This window comes from Equus przewalskii, chromosome 23 (genome assembly GCF_037783145.1).
Source record: "Equus przewalskii isolate Varuska chromosome 23, EquPr2, whole genome shotgun sequence".
Taxonomy (NCBI): domain Eukaryota; kingdom Metazoa; phylum Chordata; class Mammalia; order Perissodactyla; family Equidae; genus Equus; species Equus przewalskii.
In genome coordinates this window covers 20,615,142-20,637,467 of record NC_091853.1, presented here as the reverse complement: position 1 = coordinate 20,637,467, position 22,326 = coordinate 20,615,142, and the positions used below count along the sequence as shown (strand labels likewise).

At 43.3% G+C, this 22,326-nt stretch overlaps 1 protein-coding gene across 2 annotated transcripts in view; it reads right to left on the bottom strand.

The window, feature by feature from the left end:
- The window catches only part of PTPN14 (protein tyrosine phosphatase non-receptor type 14), a 173,985-nt gene extending 152,082 nt beyond the window's left edge, over window positions 1-21,903 (bottom strand). Inside the window, exon 1 of one of the 2 annotated variants that reach the window (XM_070591273.1) lies at window positions 21,312-21,903. The gene's annotated coding sequence lies outside the window, so the exon portion shown is untranslated. The remainder of the gene's footprint in view (window positions 1-21,311) is intronic. The other variant, XM_070591274.1, reaches the window with a different exon arrangement.
- Window positions 21,904-22,326: the final 423 nt, after the last annotated feature.

Here is a 22,326-nt window from a genome sequence, read left to right as displayed (position 1 = left end):
ACCTAAAACCTTAGAGATGATGTTGCAATTCCTAAAAGGATACAAAGCACAGTTCAGAAGAAGGTGAAGAGGCACATATGTGACACACAGCAACCCACAAACACTTTCAAGACCTACACAGTGACAGCAGTATGGACCATGAATCTCTGTGGAGAGATACGGAAGTGATGCCTGCACTGTCAGGAAAAGTAACGCTTTTGCAATGGATGGACAACAGGAAAAGTATCCTTTTCCACAGCACAGAGAAACTTCTGCTAAATTCCACTAATCTTCTCATCCCAACGACTTCCAACCTTTGAGAGCGCAAAACCTAAAACTACCTAAAACGCCTCCTTGACCAGGGTGAAGCTCTGAAAATATATCCAACAAAGTTAACATTAATTTAAGTGAATGCAATAACAAGTATACTGCAGAGGTTACAGCCCCGTTTTTAAGGGGAAGGATCAGAGGTAAATGCCACTGAATTATTCAAATAAAATGAGCAATCATGGAAAAAAAAATTTTAATTTGATATTTAAATATGCTACTTGAATATTTCCCTGGACAAAAATAAATCAGACTAGTCGTTTCTTCTGAGAAGAGTAACAGCACAGAGGTTTCCTTTTTTGCTCTGTCCACAAATCCAACCACAAAGCTGAAACAAAAAAGTTTTCTAGAACTATTGGGTTTTCAAAGCAGTGTGGAGCTAGGAACCTGAGGAATCGTATTCTACTTGACCAGCTAACTTACGATGAAGACAAGGAAACTGAGTCATGAGTGGCTAAGTAACTTGCCTAAAACCAAAATAGCCAATTAGTGGCAGAACCAGGACTCAGGTTTCTGAAATTCCCCAGGAGTGCACCTTCCCTAGACCACATGGGTGAGGACGGGGGATGGTTGGAGAGTGCAAAAATTCAAACTGGACTTGTCCCATTACACATCTGCCCAGAACGGTTTCATCTTACACGGCCTAAGGGACTCTCATGGAACAAGCCAGAGTCACTTCAGAACGCTGCTCCCTTTTTCCTGGGTAGTGGTTTTTTTAGACATATATGTGATCAAAGTGATTAAAATCAAGCTGGAGTTAAAGGGTACACATACCAACAGGAATACAAACACCGTTCAAAGAAGTCTCTACTTGGTTTTCTAGGTCAAATAGCAATTTAGGAAAAACACATCATTTAATGTATTCAATTAGCAGTAAAATATGCACAATAACGAGATTACCTTTAGAATCCATTCAGGAAGGACTCAAGGTCCCCAGACACTAAAAGAAGAAATATATATATAAGAAAAGCTAGCTTTAGTAGAGAAGCAGTTCTTTGAGAAATCAAAAAAAAAAAAATATATATATATATATAATAGTAAAGGAATTCAAGATTATACCCTTCTACTGACTGGGGACATAGCACAAAAGAAGGGGCATTTTGATGGGCAAACCATTTGAAAATCCAGGAGGTTTTCTGATTTTTTTTCTTTTAAGTCAGAGATGCATGGAAGAGATGATAGGTGACAAAAACGGAGGAAAAAGCAGAAAATCAGAAGAAAAGAAAGTGATGAAGTGTTAGAGACAGCAGGCGATGCAGGCAGAGAAAGGCCAAAAGGCATCTGTTCTCCAAGAGGCAGCACTGCCTTCAGGAGAGGGAAGCCCTAATCAAGACTTCAGAATCAGACCGGATGTTTAGAGCTATCTGGAGATTTCTGTCCAGGTGTAAACAAAGGCTTCTGTCTACATCTCGGGCTGGTCTTTGGCTATGCCTGTTAAGGAACTCGATTTTATGAGTTCACCCAAGAGTGACCAACGCCAACTGAGAAATTATACCGAGAAGCCTAACTGTCAAGGGGACTCAGCTCATTCTCGACCAAAAGGACGAATATCTGGGCAAATCAGTGTAGTACTCGAAAATTCTGAATAACGGGAATTAAATGATCCTATCTATGTGATAAAACAAGGACAGCCTGTCGCATGCAGTGATCCCTCTGTTGCCTGTTCAAGGTGTCCTTTGAAGATTAATTTCCTTTTTAACTCTTCTTTTTTAGTAATCCTTTTCATTACCCAACAACTTCTATCGGTCTAACAACACTATGCAGGCTGAGACACCGCTCAAGGAACACAATCAATCCAGGAGAAAAATCTAACAGGTTGTTGGGGAAAGAAGGTAAGCAGAGCTTACAGCCTTTGGGCCAAATGCTGGCTGGTGGTTTAAAATTTCACCTCTTCATAGCTTTTTTGTCAAAAAAAAACTCCCGTAAACACCATTTAAAAATCAATATGGTTCGCACAAAGATGAATGGTTACAACACTGGAAATGCTAACATTTATCCCATAAGCACTCCTCCCTAAAGCTGAACTAATCAAAATGTGTGAGCACCTACGAAGGGCCAGTAATGCAGTAAGAGACCTGACATCAAGTCAACAATATCCTAATAAGAAAGTTATTGTTAATCTACAAAACAAAACAATGACTAAATGTGAGCTGAAAATCTAGCAGCATGTAAATTGGGCAATCCTTGGAAGAGCGGTTTTGCCAAAAAAGAACATAAAAATGTGTGCGTTATTTTCTGTGATGTATTAACCCTCTCCTGGGAATTCAACCCAAAGGAGTGATCCAAAAGAAGACAGACACTATAGGTTCAAAGATGTTAATGGCACTTTATTTATAATAGCCAAAAATCCTGGAAATAACCCAAATAATCAACAAATGGAAATTGATCATTATATTAATTCAGTGAAGTAATTACACACCCATTAAATTTATACACAAAGACTGTGTAAAACAGGGAAAAGTATGTCTAAAAAGCTAAGTGGGGAAAAAGCAGAATAAAAAGTATTCTCTCAATATATTATTCTAATTGAATATTATTCGATATATGAGACATGATTATATTTATATAGTTAATAGAAAGGTTAGAAAGAATATAAAAAACACAGTGGCTATGTTTGCATGGAAGGATAACTGGTGTGAATATTCTTGAGACATTTTAAGAACTGAAGTATGGTTGTTTTAAAAAATGGGCTTCAAACCCTCATACACTGCTGGTGAGAATACATACTGGTACAACCACTATGGAAAACAGTATGGCGATTTCTCAAAAAACTAAAAATAGAAATACCATATGATCCAGCTATCCCACTACTAGGTATTTACCAAAGAACATGAAATCAACCATGTAAAGAGATCTATGCACCCCTATGATCATTGCAGCATTATTCACAATAGCCAAGACATGGGAGCACCCCACGTGCCCATCAACTGATGAGCAGATAAAGAAGATGTGGTATACGTGTATGTATATATATATATGGAATACTACTCAGCCATAAAAAAGACAAAATCCTGCAATTGTGACAACTTGGATGGACGTTGAGGGTATTATGCTAAGCAAAATAAGTCAGAGAAAGACAAATACCATATGATTTCACTCCTAAGTGGAAGATAAACACACAGACAAGGAGAACAGATTAGTGGTTACCAGAGGGGAAGGGGGTGGGGGGAGGGTGAAAGGGGTAAAGGGAGACACGAATGGTGACAGATAAAAACTAGACTATTGGTAAACACGATGCACCCTATAAACAAACCGAAAAACAATAACGTATGCCTGAAATTATACAATGTTATAAACCAATATGACCTCAATAAAATTTTTTAAAATTAAAATAAAAAAATAAATTTAAAAAAAAGGGGCTTCAGTCTGATACTCACAGGCACAAAAGTCAAGAATCATGGCCTAATCCATATGCTGTAGATACCTGATCACAAGGAAAGTATGTTTGTGAGACCAAAGTCTTCAAAGCAAGAAAGATGACAGGTCACTCACAAGACGGCTACCCCCAAAATGCACTTGTATTTGACAACCAAGCACACCAGCAAAATACAGTGTGCTGCTTATGCTTTCCTTGGGGATCTGTGGCAAGGACATACGAGGGAAATTAACACGGTTTTTGCCACTGCCCTCCCTATAAACAAGCCCAAACAGCTCATGGACATCAACAAACAGGACTAATTACTACATGACAAACAACTGGTTATAAGAACCACAAATTTGTCATATGTCTAAAAAGCGAATGGCTGGACTGAACACTTAATGTCGGTGAAAGACGAAGTATGTGGGTGCAGGGATGTTAAAACAGTCCAGTAGTCACAGGCCTTCTTAGGTAAACAATTACAACTTTTGGCCTGACAATCACCCATCAGTTAAGCCTCATGTCCTCTTCCAGGGCGCAGACTTCTTGTATCCTCACACTGCGGAAGTGGGTAGGGAGCTCTGTGGGGTCTTTGATAAGAGCAGTAATCCCATTCATGAGGGCTCCACCCTCAGGACCTAATCACCTCCCAAAGGCCCCACCTCCTAATACCATCACCTTTGGGGGTTAGCATTTCAACATTTGAATTTTGGGGGCACACAATCCGACCACAGCGCCACATAACAGGACTCCACTAGTAGGCCAGCATACTGACTAGAAGGGAAGGAAAACAGAAGAGAAAGGAGAAAGCACTGGGGAGTGGAGAGGATCACACTAACTGATTTGAGGCAACACTGTACAGGGTCCCATGGGTGGCACCACCAACCCTGGACCGAAAAGCTATATATACATTTAACACATTTTACACCCTTAGCCTCAACTCTCCCAAAATACGGAATTCAGTGAAGCAGAACACACTGCAAGGATAAGACTTTTGTCTTTAAAACTATTAGCTTAAGAAAACACCAGCATGACAACCTTTGAGAAGAGTTCAGTAGCAACCTTCTTTTTATAAATTCAATCCAGACATGTAATGTTTCAATGTAAACAAGCATCCTGTCTTACTGCACTGATTTTTTAAAAGTTTCTATAATAATTCACTTTCTTCTCTATTAATATAAAGCATCCTCGTGCTCACTCACTTTGAGGCTTGGAATCCAGTTTTCCCAAAAGATTGATCTATTACAAAATCGAAATTTCATAAACCAATTGGTCCTCATCTTCCAAAGAAATTGCAACAAACTCTAAAAAGACTTATACAAAATGAACTTAAACTGAAATAAGAAACCATTCAGAAACAAAAATCCAAAGACTTGCATGGCAAATGTATTCAATTTCATTTTTCTTCAACCCTAATCTGAATTTAATATTCACCCTACTAATACTCTAAACACTCACACATTTAACATTCTGCCATCAGCAACTACCAGTGTTCAAAAAACTCTAGTTCACACACTGACATCTGGTTCCCACGTCACTTACTTCTCCCACACCTGGACTTGCTCCCCAGTGAGCTGTAATATTTCTTAAGCTTTACCAGGCTGTGTCTCGAAACACAGAGAAGGGGCTTCTCAGTTCTGAGGATTTTTAACATTCCTCCACTAAACGAAGAGGGAGGCATTTGCACTCCAATGATAGCTGCAAAATCCGGGTATCATTCCCAAAGCCCAACACCACTTCCCAACACACACACACACACACAATCTGCCTCTTCTGCCTACGGACTCTGGATTCAGCAGCCTGAAGATTTCTCTTACCTGCCCTGCAAGTCTACTTGCTTTTGCTGTGAGCTCTCAGGGCCTTACGAGACGAAATAGAAGCAAGGATATTTATGGGTATGTCCAGATACCACTATTTCTAAGCAGAAGCCCAAGACACGTGTAGCAGCAGGCAACGTGACACTTGTAAAGTAAACCAAGTGAGAGGATACAGTGGGTAATAAAAAGTTTTAGTTTACAGTTTGAGGGGGAAAACTGTAGGAAAGACTGGTTCTTAAGTTTCAGTTGATATTTTCTGCTATATAAACCATACAGCAACAGGGGAATCTGAAAATCATGGAATTAAGGCAGGACCATAAATAAATCTCCTCTCCCAAGACTTTAAAACAGCCAACAAAATTCAGCAATTTGAGTAGGTTCAGCCATTTACCCAGTTCTATAGTAATAATTACTATGATTTGATTCAGATAAGAGTTACAAAATTTCAAATAAAACATGTTTTCTTTCTACTTTTTCAGCTGTTTTGCTTTAAGGTACAGGATAAAAATGTATTTAAGAAACAGTATACTGAGAAAAATGTGGGCACAAGAAAACAAAGAGAGGATGAAAACGAGTATTTTTTACAATGACTTTCAGCCACCAGGAAAAAAAATTATGTGGCTCTTGTTTTATTCAATTTAATAGATGCATAACAATACAATTTGTCCCAAAAGTTTTAGTTTAAAAACACTAAAAGTTTGTTTTAAAATACTAATTTTAATATACTAATGTAAAATTAGTAACTACAAAAAGTAAACTCTAAGCAATGATGAACCTAACAAAATGAACACTGCAAAACCCAGCACTAGTAGGATATGAGGAAAGTTGTATCCTTAAATATTGATGATGGCACCGTAAACTGATAGTCTTTCTAGAGAGCAATCTGGCTATATGTAACAAGATCTACAAGCAAGTCATGCCCTCTGACCCACACAGCCTACTTTGGAAACTATATTCCAAGAAAATACTCTCCAAGTAAATAAATATAATTTGTTCAACAAAGTTTATAGCAATGCTATTTATCATTGTTAAAACTGGAAACAAGGGAATAGTTAAATCAATGATAGCATAAAAGATGGGATTATTGATCCCAATCCTTTGCTCATTTCCTGTAATATTTCCCATCCACGTCCCTGTGACTTGCCTGGGAATGCTGTGGGGTGAATGAAGATCCCCACTCTGATTTTTGGCTGTGCCACGTGATATATTTTGGCCAATGGGATGTGAGCAGACAACATATTCGCCACATCTATGCAGCAGCTTTAAAGGAGATTGCATGCTTCTTGCTGTACCCTGCCCCCGGCCAGGCGACAGCATGTCCCTTTAGCCTGGGTTCCCAAATGAGAAGACATGTGGAGTGGCACCAGCCCAGTCAACCCCCAAGAGCTACAGGACATCCACAGCACTCACATAACACAGACAAGGAATAAATGTTGGTTGTCAAAAGCCACTAAGATGCTGGAAACTTTTTTGTTACCATAGCAAAAACTAATACAATAGTCATCAAAATATGGCAAATTAGAGAGTAGCTGATACAGGAAAACACAAGTTTGAAAAAAGCTTGTGAAAAAGAACAAGACAGAATAATAGGCAGATACCAATGACATCTACATAAAATAAGGCAAGCCAACAAGCACCAGAAATTAACTTAGAATGATGGAATAGTCTATAATTATTTCTTTTTATCAATAAAGTATGCACCCATGTATATCTTTAATTCCCTTTTACATGTTATCTTTACATAAATGTATTTTTCAATAATTCTATACATATCATATTCATAACAGAAATAATTCTATCCAATACAGTTTTTTCTGCTTTAAATGATATAAGGATTCGTGGACACTTAGGTGAAAAGCAAATCTAGTGCAAGGGTTATTATTCAGTCTTTGAATGTATGAGTGTAGGACTCATCAAATTCTTCTGTTGGACTACAAGGAAGGGAACTGTAAGAAAACAGACAAAAGCAAGAGTTATTTGCTAGGACAATCCACTTCCTAGTCATCAAACATTGTGCAAAGCAAGATCTGAAAGATAAGCTATCTGAAAATAAAGTCGTGTTACCTTTGAACTTCTCTTTATGACCTACGTGCAAAATTGCGTTCCATCTGTATCATTCAAGAGCCATAAAAATGCTCATCATAACAAGCAATCTCACTCACAGAAATTCATCCGAAAATAAATTCAACAATAATTTTTAAAAACTATTAATGTGAAGATCCCTGCTATCATCTTCTAAGGGAAAGCAAGAAATGTATGTATTTTCAATAATAAAAAATAAGAATAAGAGAATTTACGGTATATCAATTATATGAAAATACACTGAAATATTAATAAGACCATAAGAAGCATGAAAAGCATGCATATATGTGAAGGGGTACATAAAATACAACTATAAAATATGTTTACATATGAACAAAGACTAGAAAAATATAAAAAAAATTTTTTAATAACTAGAAAGATTTGTGGGTAGACTTTTATCAGTTTTTTTAAAAGTACTGTAAAAATATTGAGGAGAGAGAAAGATCGATGCTAGTCTTTGCAAAATCTGTACTTGCCATGAAATAAGTCAATGTCTTTCAGTTAAAAAGCGATGTGAAGTGTGCTTAAAATTTCTAAAATCAATTTCTGATAAATACCTTCCTAGGTAAGGCACGCTTTGATTAGTCAATGGAGTATATTAAGCGCAATTTCATCATTTCTTGATAACTGGAGGTCATTCTGAGGAAATCAGTTGTTGTACTATATTCATTCAAAGATGCTATCTGCCAACTCTGGGGAGAAAAACGCTCACCCTTCATAGGCACTGAATGAATAAATGGGCTGCTACCCATTGGTTCTAAGTGATCTTTTCTCTTTCGCCTTTGAGAGGCAGTGATGCAGAGTGGTTACAAGTCCCTGCTCTGGATTCACGCCCAGATCTGACACTCAGCTCCCTCATTTACCAGTATTTGCATGCCAATAATGTTGCAAATGGTAAACTAGTATTTACTAGTTGTAGGATCTTGTGCCTTAGCCTTTCTAAGCCCTAGTTTTCTCATCTATAAAATAAGCCAACAAGAGGGCTTACTTCACAGCATTGTCGCAAGGATCAAAACCATAATCCACTTAGAGTGTTTGACAAAGTACTCACACATGCTAAGTAGTAAATAAACGCCAGCTAATAATAGTCTCTCTCTGCTGGTCATCTAAGGTGCCATCAAGCTTGCTTCTTATCATCACCAATAACTATTTCTAATTTCTGTCTCTATCCACTGCTCCCCGGTCCTCTGAGGCATTGCTCAGGTACTAGGGTTCCCAGGAAGAGTCTGATAATCTTTCCAAAAGAAATATAATATGGACTACAAACGCAAGCCACATGGGTAATTTAAAATTTTCCAGTAGTCACATTTAAAAAAGCAAAACAGAAGAAATTAATTTTAATAACATTTTCTTTAACTCAATATATCTGAGATATCATTCCAAATTGTAATCACCTAAAAAAATTACAATGAGATATTTTGCATTTTTTTCTTGTACTACGTCTCCAAAGTCTGGTGTGTGTTTTGATACATACAGCGTATCTCAATTCAAATTCAAAGTACTAGTCAAATGCTGAACGGTCCACACGTGGCCTGTGGCTACACTATTAGTTGCTTATTCTTTGAAAGATCATGACCACAGAAAGCATCCCCATTTTTTAAAATATCAAAATGCATTTATTAAACAAACTGATGGATGGAAGGAAGGATGGAAGGAAGCAATGAGGAAAGCAACGAAGGAAGGAAGGAAAGAAGAGAGAAAGAACAGATGTTCCTGACCTGCCTAGACTTCTGGACCTAAGAAGCTGAGCTGTGGGGTCAGAAGAACTGGGTTCAAATCCCAGTTCTTCCACTGACTAGCTGTGAGACTTTAGCAAATAACCTCTTTAACTCCTATTTCCCAAGGATAACTATAGACAAAAACAACATCTCTTTCATAAGATTGTTATGAGTTTGAAGGTTGTAGAGGAAAAAGTGTTTCCCTGCATAAAGCTCTAGAAAAGGTCAGAAACGGGAGTGGGGAACATTAATGAAGGGAATACTGAGCAAATCAGCTTGAGATAATAAGAGGCCATGGCGGGAAAAAGCTGTTCATGTTATAGTCACAATGCCTTTGTTAAAGGCCCAGTCACACAGAACAACTCAAATGGGCACAGCTATTAATAAAGTAATTGCAGTGACATTTCTAAAGCCCTCAATGGTTTATACTTCCTCAGTTGGCCTGCTTTCTTCTTGGCAGTATTATCAGTAATAGGGGAGGAGCACTGATTTCCAAAATTTGGAGAGCCAAGATTTTTCAGTAGTGTGTACATTAACCACAGCTTCTGGTCTCAATAAGATGGACCACTGAATATATCTGGATCTTTCTCTGAAGGGTGAGGTTCCTGTGGTGCCCTGAACTCAATCTGAACACTCTTCTTCACTGTATTTCAAATACATAAAATGAGACTAAATGTTTACTGTCACTAAAACTCCTTTCAAGTTGGTTTTGTGAATAAAGTCATGATATTTTAAACTTGCTCTTGTTCTGTGCTTCCCCCACACACAAAAAAATCCAATTAATACAAATAAATAAATAAAGCTAGTCTGGTTTGCCAGTGAAGACTTAAAATGTTTACTCATCTCAATAATCTAAGTCACTATACTCTCTAATTGAGATGCTGAGTTTCTTCAAGACAAGAAATATGTCTTGTCTTCTCTATTCTAGAGACCTTCTTTTTTATTTTAAGATTTTATTTTTCCTTTTTTCTCCCCAAAGTCCGCCAGTACATAGCTGTCTATTTTTAGTTGTGGGTCCTTCTAGTTGTGGTATGCGGGATGTGGCTTCAGGATGGCTTGATGAGCGGTGCCATGTCCGTGCCCAGGATCTGAACCGACGAAACCCTAGGCCGCCGAAGCGGAGCGCACCAACTTAACCACTCAGCCACGGGACCGGCCCCTCCAGAGACCTTCTAAACAAAGCTTCTTCTAGAAAGTATTCTACGTAATATTAGTGTCCCTTGAGATTACATATCTTCCATAAAATCAAATTTAAAAAAAAACAATAAGGGGGGGCCGGCCCGGTGGCTCAGCGGTTAAGTTCGCACGTTCCGCTTCTCGGCGGCCCGGGGTTCACTGGTTCGGATCCCGGGTGCAGACATGGCACTGCTTGGCAGCCATGCTGCGGTAGGCGTCCCACGTATAAACTAGAGGAAGATGGGCACGGATGTTAGCTCAGAGCCAGGCTTCCTCAGCAAAAAGAGGAGGACTGGCAGTAGTTAGCTGAGGGCTAATCTTCTTCAAAAAAAAAAAAACAATAAGGGGGCCTGCCGGGGGGTGCAGTGGTTAAGTTCGCACGTACTGCTTCAGTGGCCCGGGGTTCAACAGTTCAGATCCCAGGTGTGGACCTACACACCACTTATCAAGCCAGGCTCTAGCAGGCATCCCACATATAAAGCAGAGGAAGACGGGCACGGATGTTAGCTCAGGGCCAGTCTTCCTCAGCAAAAAAGAGGAGGATTGGCGGCAGATGTTAGCTCAGGGCTAATCTTCCTCAAAAAGAGAAAATAAAAAATAATTCCTTACTAAAATGAATTCGGCTTTGACACACTGTCGTTGACTGTAAGACTTCTTGGAGTCTTTAATACGCCCATGTACACAGATTCAAACTGCTATGCTCAGTCATTATTATCATTTTATCAGTCTACAAATGAGAAAAAATAATACAAATTGAGAATCAAACAACGGGGAGACCATCTAATTATCCCACGGAAAGAGACATCCATTACAGATGTTTGCCCTGAATGTCTGGCCTGATGGGCTGCCACTGTACACTTCTCCTTTTATAATCCCTGATAAATATCAACTTTAAATACATATACAGAATCAGAAGCTATCAGAACTCTCCAAACGAAGGTTTATTATAAAGGAAGGAAGGGAGGGAAGGAGAAAGGGAGAAAGAAGGGAGGAGAAGGCACTGGAGTAGGAAAGAAGGAAGGAAGGAGAAAACTTCTTTGAATAGCTTAGTAAGTGTAAACATCACTTCATATTTACAGGCAAAGCTGAAATGCTGAAGACATTCATAAGGATGCAGGCACATGAAATTACACACTTGTACCTAACGCAGCACTTGGAAAATAAGCCTCATTTTGAAAACAACCAAACAGCTGCTCGGCAGAAGCACAGCACAAATCATCCTTTCCAGCCTTTATTTTTAGATGCCACTGAAGTAAAACAATAATTTTCTAAAGAATATAATTAAGATCGGTAGGTGTCATTTCATTATTTTGGAGTTTTAATTTGTCTCATGTCAGTCACACTTTTTTCCCCTCATAAGTCACATAATTATATAACATTCCATAACCATTTCTTACCTTTGAATAAAAGAATGTACCTGATCTTTTCAAAATGTACCAATTTTAAAACAGCACAACCCACGCAGAACGTTAGTTAGTATCACCCATGGGTTTAAACACAGGGAGTCTGAAACTCAGCCCCATTTTTCAAATGATAATTTGGAGACTTGTATACGTCTAAAAGAATGTGTAGCTTCATCATCTAAACACATTTTACAAAATGTATAATAAAAAAGAATATGCTTAATAGATCACAGGATTTCATTGGCAGAAGCAAATGCTAATTGCCTGCTGGAGTCTTTAATGAAACCTAATTGTTGGCTTGAGCTGTCACCACTGACCCTGGTAACAGACTAGTACACCCTTCATAAACATAATACAGCATAATCCTCCTTCATTACAGTTATTATAGCTCTGCAGCGGGACACGTCTGCCACAAAAATAAACTCTGCTGCCTCTCCTCCAAATGGACGTGTTGCGTCTCCGTCCCAGAGCAAATAGTGTTGATGGCAGAAGTCACCCTAACAACAAGTGGGACCACTTCACAGCCCAGATCTACTTCCAGACCTGGACTCACACACACCCTAGGACACTACTACAGAAACCATCAACACACTCCATGGTGAAGGATGTGGGGGAACAAAAACAAACCAGGGGCCAGCCCCCTGGCTGAATGGTTAAGTTCGCGCGCTCCCCTTCGGCGGCCCAGGGTTTCACTGGTTCGGATCCTGGGCGCGGACATGGCACCGCTCATCAAATCATGCTGAGGCGGCATCCCACATGCCACAACTAGAAGGACCCACAACTAAAAATACACAACTATGTACTGGGGGTCTTTGGGAAGAAAAAGGAAAAATAAAATCTTAAAAAAAAAAAAAAGACCCAAAAAGATCAAACCATCACCCATAACCATAAGGTAAATGATAATAGCAGAAGAATGATTTCTAAACAAATCTTAAGTTTGAATTAGAAAATCTGCATGTAAATCCATTAGATTTGCAGTCTAAATTTCAGATATTGAGCCCAAGAGATATTCCCTTCAATTTGCTTTAAAGTTTTTTGGGACACACATAAAAAAAATTACTTCAATTAAAAACATTAATCCTACACCTACTACTCAACAAGTCCCCAAAACGTTATTGAAAATCTACTCTGCAGCAGGTGCCAAGAACCCAAAGATAAATAAACCACAAAACATGTCCTCAAAGAGCTCACAATTTGTGGAGATGGATGAAGCAACGATAATATCAGGCGATGCATGATGGCAAAGGACAGGTCAAGTACCACAAGACGACAGGTCAGGTGACAATGAACAGGTCAGGTGACAATGAACTGTCCCCAGTGATAAAAAGGGGATGCCAGTCAATACGCCTAAGAAGTCATAAAAATCATACTAGAAATTAAAGAACAGAGGAGGAGATTATTACGTGGCCAGATGTGAAAAGGAATTCAAAGCCACAGTGTTTCAACCGTGAGAAATGTTTGGAGAAGGAGGACGAGGACCCAAGAGAGGTCAGCCGAGGCTGGTTAGGTGGAAACAAGAGCTGTGATGCACAGCCTTGAAGGCTGGGCTGGGGAGTCTGCATTGAATCGTGGGCAACTGGTTGTGTTTTTTAAAAGAAATATTTTAGACCTATGGGAGAATATAGTAAACATACATGTTGCCACCACCCATATGAGGAAATAAACCAACACCACATCTCTATCCTCACCTCCACCCCCACCGCCCCCCCCGCCAGATCTGGTGTTTATCCTTCCGGCATTTCCTTATACTTTTACTAGAGACATATGTATCTCTTAACAATATAAAGTGGCAAGAAAAATGTCAAGCAGGAGAGTGAAAATATCAGATGTGTTTAAAACAAGACTCTAGTGTAGAGAGAGTGGTCTGGTCTCTGGAGTGCATCCGTGGGACAGGTGACAGCAGTGAGACAGGTGACCAAGAGATGCTGAGATAGCAGTGACCATCAAAACGAAGGGAGAAGGGGCAGCCTCAGCCTCGGGGGGGCATTCCTGAGACAAGGAGGAGGCAGACCTGAATGAACCAGCAGCGCAAGAGAAGGGACAGTCTGCTGAGCGAGCGCTGGGAGGGAAACGGAGAGGAGTAAGGCAGGTGGCAGCTCCCAGGCTGCCGACAGGCTAATGAGGGGGATGAGGCAGGTAACTAGCACACAAAGCACAAAGAAGTAAATGCCAGGAGCAAAGTGGCAGGAGGGCCCGTCCAGGGAGCGAGATGGGGGGAGGCTGCCCAGAGAAGCAGCATTTGAGGTGGGCCTCAAGAGACGCTTTTGACAGGCAATGCTGAGTGCTGGGATTCTGGGCGAGGAAACAGCATGAACTTAGGTGGAAAATGACTGGGTCTGTTGAGGAACAGCTGCAGCTTGGCAGAACCCAGGGGAATAGCGGGACATAAATCTGAAGAAATGAGAGGGCCACTGGAGGTTATCTGCGGAGAACTTGAAATACTAAGCTGAAGGGTGGATAGTGTGTAGATGTAATTCATAACAAACTCACTTTCATTACCATGAAATCTGCCTTCATCCCTTGTACTCGAGAACTAAAATAATGGCGGGAGCCAATCTTGTGATTTAGGGATAACATCAATGATATCATTGCTGCTTATTATCTTTCTAGATGTCGAACAGGACATCTTGGTTAAGGGCAAGTTGGCAAAGCTGCCATGACGTGGTGTCACAGAGGGTCTCTCTCTCCCTGTCTCTCATTTTAAAAACTAGTAACTCAGAGGTTGAATGATGCGTGATTCTGTCTTTTCCTCTTTAATATAAAGTATAAAAGAAAATAATGCATAGAAAGGAAATTAAGCATATTCTAGTCAATATTTCTAAACCTGCAAGTTTTATGCCCTAATGCCCAAATGTTCCTACTTATGAACCATTCTGTGATATTTATACTCCCCTGATCTGCAAGGTTTCCTAGGTTTGAAAAATGAGGGGGAAAATGGACACATTTTTGAAAGTATCCAAGTAAAGCAAAACAATATTAAGAAGCAGAGTATCAGTAGCTTCATAAAATAATGTAGGGAGGATTCATCTCCTCAAATGAACACACAACATGTGTGTAATAAATAGCACTGATATCTGCTTAATTTTTAAAATCACATATATCATTAATATGATGTAATTTCCCCAGAGCACCACATCTCCTATTAGGGAATAAATAGTAAATTCCAAACCAGGCTGGGCTCTAGTCCCTCAGGTCAGCATTTCAGAAATGCATTCATTCACTGATTCTATAAACACTTTAAAAAATCAACTCCATTTCATTCGCTGCAAAATAGCGACAATAAGAGTACCTACTTCATCGGGTTGCTGAAAGATTTTAATAAAATCATCTGAAGTGCTGAGAACAGTGGGATGGGGTCAGCACCAATAAATGTAAGACATGGCTAATGCTATGCAACCTCCATGTGGGGTGGAGATTCTGAATCAAGCGAAACATGAATCCTGCTAGGAAAGGCTTATAACTTAATAGAGGAGACAGGGGGGTAAACATATATCAAATGGTGAGACAGACGTCACCAGTCTAGGAAAGCGCGAAGTGCTCTGGGACTATGACGTAAGGAATGCCTAACTGGAGAGGGAAGGAGGGGCAGGAAGGCGAAGCTGAATGCGTAGGGCTAAGCTGGCAGCAAGGGGAGAGGTCACGCTGGGTTGGAATGTAACAAAGGGAGGGGAGTCCACCACCACCAAGTGTTAGGGCTCTCGCTTAGAGAGAGAAAGAGTGGAAGACGGGGAACGGGAAGGGAGTCAGGGGTAAAGATGCCTTATCCTACAGGTAATAAGAAGCAAAAGAAAACTTTAAATAGCATAAAACCAGATTTGTGTTTTTAAAAATTCTTTGAAAAAGTAGATGAAGAATACATGAAAGACAGCCTTTGAAGCTCTTGAACAATCTCTAGGGCAGTGAGGATGGAGGGAGGGAAGGGAGCAAACTGAAGATATTTTAGAGATGCAAACTCAAAAGGATCTAAGGACTGGATGGGCTTGCTCGTGGGGCTGGAGGGTAGGGGGTGGAGGGTGCTAAGAAAGAGTGACATGCTAAAGAAAACTGCAAGAGCCTGGCTTCAGCAGCTAACTCAACAGATGGCAGTGTCACTGGCTAAGACAGGAAATGCAGAAGCAGCAGATTTTGTGGCAAGAAAGTAGTGAGTTCAATTTGAGACAGGTCGAATTTGCCACGTGTATCAGTTACCCAGACAGAGAGAAGTACCAGATAAACCAAACTGTTTGGAACCAAGTGGAAGGGTCTGGATTGGATACGCTCTCCACGGGCCTGGCTAGGGATAAATGACCAGGGAGGGTCTCTCAGCCTCTCCAGAGCTCTCAAACAACCAAGAACAGAATCATTCAAACCAACACGGACAAAAACAACTGACTACCACACCAAGCCTGAATACAGGGGTAGATGGACCAACAGGAGATTCCTTAACTCTCTGATTCTCAAAATGCAGTTGATCAAGGACCAGGAGCATTAGCATCACCTGGGAGCTCCTTAGAAATGCAAATTCTCAGGCCCCACCCCAGACCTGAATCAAGCTGGGGTGAGCCTGGGGAATAGCAATCTCTGTTTTAACAAGCCCTCCAGGTGATCTGATGCTCCCTGGAGTTTGAGATCTACTGCCTTAGCTAATGCCCCAATTACTGAGGGGAATGGAGTGTGAAAGAAAGAAGTCCCAGGAGATGGACTTCCAAAGAAATTAAGTGTTAGGAAAGGCTACACTTTGCACAAAGATAAGCATCAAGAACTTTAGCTAATTTTCAACAATGGGTGATTTTTCCCTGTGAGCTAAAAACTTGCAAGGCAAAGCAGATCCAGTCAGCGGCCCACACAGTAAAGCTTCCAAATTTAGGAGTCTAATCAACAGTAAAATCGCAAACATCACAAACGTGAAGAGGATATTCTGTTTCTCAGAGGATGCCACACCACCAGCCAATCCCCTTCACATTTTCTCACCAGACACCTCCCTGTTGACCTGCATTAAGCATTTATGGGATGGGTCCCTAGGATTACATGACCTCTGGATATGCAACAGACTTCTGGATCAGCTAACTGACCAGGCTCAGGACGAAACCCTTGAGCTGGGCCTAATATAGTCCCCCAAGGAACTGAGCTAAATCACCCACATATCATATTTCACACACAAGATTGATCTAAGAATGGCCACAATATGTTTTTTCCAATAGCAAGGCCCACAAAGCAAGTCAAACAAAAGCTTGACAGGAGAGTGAAACAAAACCAAGCCAAGGAACATAGAACCAACAGGAAAAAGGGAAAGGAAATTAAAACAATGTTAATACGCCATTTATAATCCAACTTAGACACATAACCACCCTTATCCCACAAAAAGGTACTTAGTCACTATTACCTTTCATCCTCAGCTACGCTAAGTCCTCATGCACAAGCATTGCATCATATCCTTTCATTCAGAATTATAAATAATTCAGAGTACTTATTTTCATAATCAGCGTGCATGCAATGTACGGCAAAGGCATGGCTGGTCTGGGCAATGTGGATTTCCTCTCACTGCAGAAATCCCCGCCAGATCCGCATTTTCCCTAAGCTTTCTCCCGCGACCCCTCAAAGGGGTCCTCTCACGACCTCTTGGCCCGCACGCAATCCGGCATGCAGGATTTAACCATTCTTGGCTACAACAATCCATTCTGCTTCCAGAACACATACTACACCTGCCCTACTGACATTTTAGGAGCTTCTTTCTTCTAACATTCCCTCCTGCTGGGAGGGTGATAGGAAGATCAATGCGTTAATGTTTGTCAAATACCTTAGGCTTCTCAGATGAAAGGCAATATTAAAGTTCAAGCCACCTGAGGCTGGCATTACACCAGAGGTGTAGCAGTTGACTCTATATTTGGACTTCAAAGAGGGAAACGAAGGATGCAAAGACACTCATTTGTGAAGATCAACTACCTTCTGCCTTTTTGCTAAAGGCAGGCAGATTTATTCCAACATCGTTTCATTCACTGGATTTCAACATTAGAAATACAAGGACCCTTAGCACTGGACCCTTCTCACAGTAAGTAGTGTACAGGGAGAAGGATCCTCTTCTCTGCTCTTCTCTAAGTGGCTTTCCCTCCCCAAACTATCCTCCTGCCTGGTCGTGCAACTCTCAACCTCCTCCTATATGGGGGCCACACGCCAGCTGCCAGCCAACATGTTTGCTTTGAGCCAACAGACCAAAAAAAAAAAAAAGTCAAAGACAAAGCTTTATGTGTATGTTGGCTCGCACGTGAATTCAGGCTGCTGGAAAAAAAATGACACACACAAAGAGTACATTCATGGCCACATAGAACTCCTGGAACATATAAATAGCCATCTTTGACCCAGCACCTACCCTGCACGAGGCACTGTGTTAGGACAGGAACAGACGGCATTACACTGAATTCTCCACAAATAATATCCCGGCAAGTTAAACACCACTGGCCCCATCTTGTTGATGAAGAAATTGAGACTCTGAAAGGCTGCTAAGTTCCTCCAACATCCCACAGCTAAAAGATGGCAGAGCTGGAATTCAAACCTAGCTATATTTCAAACTCCCAACCCTGGATCCCCTGCTCCAGCACACTGACGGCCAGGAAAAGCTGCAGAACTTGCCCCACACACCCCTTGGACCACTCAACAAGACCTCCGTGGGGCTCAGACTGGGCAAGGGTAATTAAACCAGAAAGGAGAGGTCACAAAGTCTTATTTCAGACATTAATTTTAATCTCCTCTCCACCAAAACTTGTTTTTCCTCCTTCTTTTCTAATCAGCGCAAGCAACAAGAACCGGCTAACGATTTCATCTTCTCTCTCACAAAGCGTGTAGCACTGCTCTGAGGCTTAGTACCAGTTCAAAAAATACACAGTACTTGATGACTAAGTAAAGAAGTTCGAATGCAGGATTGCAGGGGAAAAGGACAAGATTATGGAACCCAGTGGGCTACAATGTGCAATCAAAGGGTTCACATTTGTGTCCCTGGGGGAAAAAAAAATCCTCATAGTTCTTGGACCGTGGCCCATCCGTTCCAGACACATAAGAATTCCCTAAAAATTCTGATTTTTCTCTGAATTCTTTGGGTTCGTCCATAATAAACTAGTCTAACTGTTCTTTCCATGATAGCTGTCCGTGCCCCACAGTACGCAAAAGCCTGAATCATTGAAGGGTTACTAACAACTTTGTGTTTAAGCCAACGATGGAAGCCGGGCAGGTACCTGGATTAGCAAGAAAGAGCTGCTCTTCAGCCCTTTCTCTCATGCAGGTCCTATGCCTTCAGGAAAAGTCCTGTCAAGGGGCTGTTCTTGAGATAAGAGAAGGTGTTTCTGCAGGGGCTTGGCTAAACACCCAAAACTGTAGGAAGCCGGAGTGCTCTTCCCACTCTGATGCACTGAGGTCACTGAAAGCTGGACCTCTGTCATCTCAGCCAGGACTCAGCCCCTATGAAGAATACTACAATGCCGCTTCAGCCCGGTGAAGAGGCGCCCTTGAAAGACAAACCATGTACAGAATGCTCCCGCTCTACAAGGAACTCTGAAGGCAGGATTGCTAAATCTTGGACCATTAAGTTACAACAACCTACTTGAACATATTCCGTTTTTATAAAGTTTCAGAGGAAGGAAAAGTAGCCCTTACAACTATGCTGAAGCAATAATGACTTTCAAAAGCAGAGAATCCTATAAGGGACACAGTGACACATAACACGTACTCATTCTGCACATCATGGCCACCCATTCAGATTAGGCAAAAGAGCATCACGCTGTTCAGCTCCCACTCATTAAGGCTATCATTTCTACGGCACAAGCTTTTAACCCCAACACCAAAAGATAAAGTGACTTGAATACAAGGTTCTGTAAGGCTGCAGTATTATCCCCTATTGCCACCAAGCGGCTCTTTAAAAGGGAACCAATACCATTCTAATGAAACCAGGCACAGGCCAATTAGTGCCAATTAAAGTTTAGATGGTCGCACAACTGCTCCTTTTTGTAGAATCAGCAACGGGCATGGAGGTGTGTCCACAAAGAGAGACTTGTACTCCTCTGCAAGCTACTTCATTACCGTAAGTGGCCAACACGCTTCCAGTTTAATTTCTGATAGTAAAAGAATTTTTCAATAATGCTATCTCTGCAACACTGCAGCAACCTGACCGTAAACCCCGCTGGTTGGGAGTTAGGTATGATCCTTTTGGACTCACTTTTTGGACGACTCTTACTTTGCACAAGCTGTTTCCTCTACTGGACTGCACTCTCCTGATCACTGCTCCAGATGAGCAGCACCTCAACCCTATAAATAAGCTCAGCGGCGCACCTCACCCCCTCACCTCCAGGACCAAGCCTTCCCCGGCTGTCACGGAACCCCTCTCTCACCACACTGTAATTCCCGATCAGCCTGTGCGTTTCTTCCAAGGGGCTGCAGCTGGATCTTGTTTTAGCATCTCTGCAGTCCCTGTTCCTAGCACGCAGGAGAAGCTCAATACTAGGTTTGTTGAATGAATGAGTGAACTAATCCATTTTAAAAAATTAACACATGGGTGGAAATCCTGTAACCGTATATGCAGCCTGCAATCTAGAGATTCCTCACCTTCACAAAGAGCCTCCAACAGCCAGTCCCTGGACAGACTGAAGCCGAAACCCCACAATCTCCTTAAATTGTAGGTGGGGTTGGGGATGGGGCTGACAGGAACTGAAGGAAGTGGATGGAGGGGAACGGGAGGCAGCGGGGGCGCTACCTCACTGCTCCCTCAAAAAGGCATAAAACCCACTTACAAATAGGCAAAACCCAGATGTAGGGGTCATGCCAGGGAGAAAGGGGAGAGTGTGTATCAATAACAGTCTCAGAACTTGTTAATACTCAGAACTTGGAAGGTTGGCGGTGGAGACCTGTTCTGAAATTATGTGGCCACAGGTTTTCCCTATGAGCCAGCCCGACCACCCAAGTGGCAGCCGAGAAGCCCAGGAGTTTTGTGGCCCGGCTGGGGCCTAGTGGGAGGGCATGCAAACTCCTCTCCCTCCCGAGATCCTGTCCCCTTGGGGGGCAGAGGAGGGTCCGGAAGTGAGACCCTCTCCCGCTGGAGAGCCGGCAGTGTCGTTCCTTTCATCGTCCTGCCCCCAGCGCCTTGGCTATCTCCAGCTGCCCCTTCCAGGCCCTCTCTCGTTCCCAAAAAGCAGAAGGGAATGGGGAGCAGGGGGCGAGGGGGCCGGTTTAACCGCAAACTCTCCAGACAACGCTCGCCTTCCACCTTCACGCCCCAGACGAGCCGTGCGCCTCACCGCGAGCGGCTCCCACCGCGACTTCCAACTCCTGCGGCCGGGCCACCTCGCGCCCCCGCTGCCCTGCCAGGCGTCCCGGGCCGCCGACTGCAAGCTGGCGCTGCCAGCGTTTGCCCAAGCCATCGGCAAGGCGCCCGGAGCGCGAGGCGGCCCCCAACCTCGGGCCCGACTCCCCCGCCCCAGACGGCGCTTACCTGCTTACATGGCCCCGTCAGTGCCTGGGGTCCCGCGCGGAAAGGCTGCCCTCCGCGGCGGCCGCGGCGCCCCAATTCCCCAAGGAATTGATTCCAGTGGCTGGCGGAGGAGGGGCGAGGGAAGAAGCCGGAGGAGGCGAAAGGGGAGGGAGGTTTCCTCCGCGATCCCGGCGCGAGAGTCGGCGCAGGGGCGCACGGAGGAGGAGAAAGGAGAACCACCTAAACAGGGGCTATCCCGCCGGAGGGGGCCGAGGCGAGGAGGCTGGGCGAGGTGGGAGGGGAAGGACCGGCAGCGGCCACTTGGGGTCTGCCGCTCCCCGAGGACCTAAGCCAGGAGGGCAGGCAGCTGAGCGAGGAGGAGCGCAGCAGCCAGCCCGCTGCCTGCGCCCGCTCGGGGGAGAGAAAGTTGGGAAGAACTTTTAGGGGCCGGGAGAGCCAGAGCGGCAGGAAATGCGAGCAGCCGGGAGAGGAGGGACGAAGGGGCCGTGCGAGTGGGAGGGGACGGAGCAGGCGCCGGCGGCCGCGGCTCCCCCACCCCCGGCCGGGCTCGGCGGCGCGGGGGGCCGGGAGGCGGAGGGAGCGCGGGGCGCGCGGGGCGCGCGGCCGGGGGCGGGGAGGAATGCGGCGGGGGGCGCGCGCGCGGCCGGGAGCGCGCCGGGGCGGGGGGAGCGGCTGCGCGTGGAGCCGGAGGTCCCCGGCGGGAGGCGCGCCGGCCTTGGGGACGTCACAGCGCTGGAATCCGAGGAATGCCGGGCTGCAGGAGCTCCTTCTGCAGGCCTCGAGAAGTCGCGCACTTTTAATGTGGACGCTTGGGAAACTGTTTTCCAAGGTGAAGGCTGAGGACGGAGGACGGGATGAAACTCCCTATAGAGTAAGAGGCGTGGGAGGGGAGAAGGACAGGAGACCGCAGCCAACCCAACCTAGCGCCGCTCCGGCGGGGGCGGAAGGCAGGAAGAAGGGAAAATCCCACCTAGACCTCCGCAAACCGCAGTGGCGGGGCAGCGGGAGGAACTCG